Raw genomic sequence first — 4,270 nt, 5'->3', positions numbered from 1 at the left:
CAAAAAAAAAATCCTAAAGACCTTCCTCACTCTCCAATCTCTCTCAACCCTCTAACCCTAGCCGCCCCCAAACCCCTCACCTCTATAAGCCGGCCCCAAATCAACTCAAACTCCTTCCCCATAATCACCAACGCATACTCACCCCTAATCTATCGTTGTTTAGTCCAAACAAACACCCATGTTCTTCAAATTTTAGATCTAGGAATACACCCTTTCTTCTTGTGTCCTTATTTCCATGGTTAGGCGAAGATGTATACTTGTTTTTCAACAAAGAAGTTTGGTAGATCTACCCATGCGATGGCAGATTTTTACAACAAGGGCCGAAAGTTTGATGTTGGATTCATCTTTTGTTCATTTTTTTTAGTATTATTTTTATTGTTATCTTTGATTATTTGTTTTTCATTTTTTTTATTATTATTATCAGTATTATTATCTTTTATTTTATTTTTCTGTTTTTTCTTTATTTTCTCTTCCTTTAATTCTGTTTTCTTTAACCAAAGGCCTTGGTCAAAGATCCCTACAATTTGGTATGAATTTAATGGGCCTTGCGGCCCAGTTTCTTATCCAAGAGGGGAGGGGGGGGGGGGGGGTTAATTTTTGAAAGGTAAATAATATTCTTGGTAAGGGCATTTAGACCCAAGGAATCTTCCCATAACTACTTAGAAAAGTTCTAGGAAGGTGGTTTTGAATTTGGAAATCCTGATTTGTTGCACTAAAAAAGGTGTTATAAATATACACTATAGGTGAGTAATAAAGACACACAGCAGAGACCTTAGCAAAAAAAGCACACTCAAAGAAATTATTCAGAATTCGAAACTTTCTACTTTAGTTTTGAAGTTTTTGTTTTCTGGGATTTATAAGAGAAACAGATTCTTGAAGCTGTGGTTTTGGGTTTCTTCTGCTGAATTTCCACTAGATTTCAGACTTTCATTTGGTTTATTTAGCTGATTTGGTCACATTTAGGTATGTTCTTCACCTTGTAATCACCTAGTTTTAAATCAATAAATGCAAATCTAAGATTGTAAATAGTTCATCCTACGTTAATTAGTTTGTTTGTTTTGTTTATATTCATGATTTCCTATTTGGGTAATGTTTGTTTAAGGATATGTGCTGAATATTTGCTTCATTTGGTTGAGTACATGAAAAGCTAAAAATCAGCTTGATGTAATAAACACACCAGTTTTTTATTTATATTTGTTTTCCAGTTGGTAGAATGTTGTTGCATTATTGTTCTGCGTTTCATACTATCTCCTTTGCTTAGAGAATGAGTACTACCATAAGATTATCTTCTGGAGATTCTTATATTTATTTAAGTGCTGAAAGTGGCCTATCTTTGGCCTTTCCCCAGTTTAGTCGTCTCCCCTTAGTATATGAGTACAATATTACAACTTTGCAATATTCTTTTTTATGCAATGAGTTAGTTTATAAACAAGTTTGATATCAATAGTTGAAAGGCAAAAGAAAAAGAAAGACCTGTACATCTTCACGGTTGTTTGTCATTTTTTATGTAGTATGTATTACTAATATTCACAACTAGTTTCTGTCTCACTGGTTATAGTTTACAGTATTTAGTCTAAGTGCTTAGTTTTAGTTTTAGTTAACTAGCATGCTTTAAATTCCTTGGTTAATTCTTTTGATGTTAAGACATGAGTTTTGCTTCACTGTTGATGTATTTGGAATGGTTGTTAGTATTAAGAATATGAGCTCAAAGTTTAATCAGTAATTGAATTACTTACTAATTGGGCCGTACAGTAATATCTTGAAAGATGATTTGGACATTTAATTGAAATGATTGGGGTTTTAAGGTGTTACTTTTCCACGTTGTTGGTTGTATGAACAGTATTACTTTGTGATTGAAATCTCGTACATATAACACATGCATGAGCAGAATCCAAGTCGGTTTGGAACAAATAAATTGTGTAGTGACAATACATGTCCCTACTACTTCTCTTCTCCAATATGAAACCATTTTCCATTTTTCAACTAGGATTAAATTGTAGACTTGCCAATACTTTCAAAAGTAAAGTTAAATATGGGAACCTAATGGGTCCAGCTCAGTTTACTCCGCGAAAATTGCAAATGTTGGGATTAATTAATAAATTACTAGCAGTTGAGCGTATTCCTAGATTTTAAGACAAATTGAGGCGTGCCATCCACAGATAAATTCCATAATATATGGTCCTTACAATAATAGCAAAACTAGTGTGAGTAAATAATTTGAACTACCATAGCTTGCTTTAGGCGCGTTTAAATAAATCATCAAAATTACGGGTACGGTTCCCGTGGCGTAGTTGTGATACGTAATTCCCAAATCCGGGTGCACATTTCATGTGACCCGACCACAACTTCGAACCAATAATAAAATAAACATGTCGCAAATCGGGGGTGCATTTCATGTAGCGTGGTTTGCAATGTGTTCCAAACAGACAAGTGTATGACAATTGTAACTTGTTCTAGAAGTAATTCCATAAATAAATAAAAGCGGTTTGAAAGTTAAAAATGCACGTTTGTTTGAAATATGCAATAAATCAGATAATTTGGCCGACTATGAATAGTCGAGCGACCGTGCTAAAACCACGGAATCCGGGAATGCCTAAGACCTTCTCCAGGGTTAAAAGAATTCCTTACCCGAATTTCTGTGTTTTGCGGACTGTAAAACAGAGCCAAACTTCCTCGATTCGGGATTTTAAACTGGTGACTTGGGACACCATAAATTATCCAAGTGGTGACTCTGAATTTGAATATAAATAATCCTGTTTTAATTATTGTCACTTTAATTGGAAAAACTCCCTATCCCCTCAGGAAAAAGGAGGTGTGGCAGCTCTGGCGACTCTGCTGGGGAGAAGAACCCAGAATCTCTGGTTCAGGGTTCAGAATTCGAGCTTAGAATAAGTGTTATACTTGGCTTTTGTTTATTATATGGTTTTCACATGTATGAGCCTAATGTGCTAAATGTCGCTCTTTACCGCTTTGATATTGCTTGAACTGTATATAAAATGTTATGAAACCCTCCTCTCTCTGAGTCTTCTAAATAATCTGGGAAGTGTGCACTTTGTGTAACTTCTTTTCTGTTAGAGCCATATCCCAATTTTAGAACGAGGTTCGGATAAGTTGAAAGCCGGTGAAGCTTCTGTATTTCCGGTACGCTGCCCCCCCTCCCCCCGGCTCGAGTTGTCCGCTCAGGTAAGCAGGTCTAGAACAATACACCCAGGTTTTAAACCTAGAATAACACAACCTCATGCCAGATCCCTAGTAGGAACGCTTATTTGCATCACGTACATTTGACTTTGGGGACTCAACACAGGGGTTGGGTCAGTCCAGGACAAGTGTACCCGAAATAAAAGATCATCCTGATGCATTTTTACGTGCTACTTGTACATTTATTTACTTCGGCCTGCATGTTGAACGACTTTTAGAACAGAGAAGAAAAATCAAGAAAAACCAAGATTGAGGTAGGAGAGAGAAAATCGCCCGTTTCCAAAAACCCTGGTGCTTAAATATCCCAAAACTCTGCCGAAATTTTGAAAAAAAGAAGAAGAGAAAAGGTCATTTCAAAATAAGTCATACTTTCTTGTTGTGTCAAAACTGACCGAACTACGTGGGTTGGATTCTCATCGGACGTGGGATACGCAGGCAACCCTTATCGGGTCCAGCCCCGCTTTTGCAAAAAAACCAAAAACATGAAATGTTATCATTTTTGTCATAAATAAAGTTAGGTGATGCCATTTTTTATTTAAATAGCCAGAAATGTCCCGACGGGACGCCGAAAGGCCGTTTTCGCAAGAATAGCCACCTATGGTCCTTTTCCAAATTTTTTGCCACTTAGCGAACACAGCCCTAAAATCTTCTCTTCTGAAGTGCTGAAGGGCCATATTAGCAAAGGTGGCCTCGAGCTGTTTGAGTTACATTTGTGTAAAGAGAAAAAAAAAACAAAAAAAAAATAGTTTTTCTTTTGGTGTCAAATAAATCACATATTTTTATCCAGTCGCCTTAAATAAATGGGCAGGATGAGCACAGTTGAAAATATACCTTTTCAAGTTGTAGAGGAAATTCCACTAGGACTCCACATGTGGTGGAACGACCTGGGGGAGGTCAGCAAGAGTGATGTGACAAAGGCTTTAGGTGGGCTCACCGGTCTTTTAAAGGTTAAACCAAGGGTTGATGTAATTGAAGCCTTGATACCGTTTTGGGACCCGACACACAATGTCTTCCACTTCTGTGATTTTGAGTTGACCCCTACATTAGAAGAGATGGCGGGTTATGCCGGTCT

Source organism: Nicotiana attenuata, unplaced genomic scaffold (genome assembly GCF_001879085.1).
Source record: "Nicotiana attenuata strain UT unplaced genomic scaffold, NIATTr2, whole genome shotgun sequence".
Taxonomy (NCBI): Eukaryota; Viridiplantae; Streptophyta; class Magnoliopsida; order Solanales; family Solanaceae; genus Nicotiana; species Nicotiana attenuata.
Note: the sequence above shows the minus strand (reverse complement) of the source record.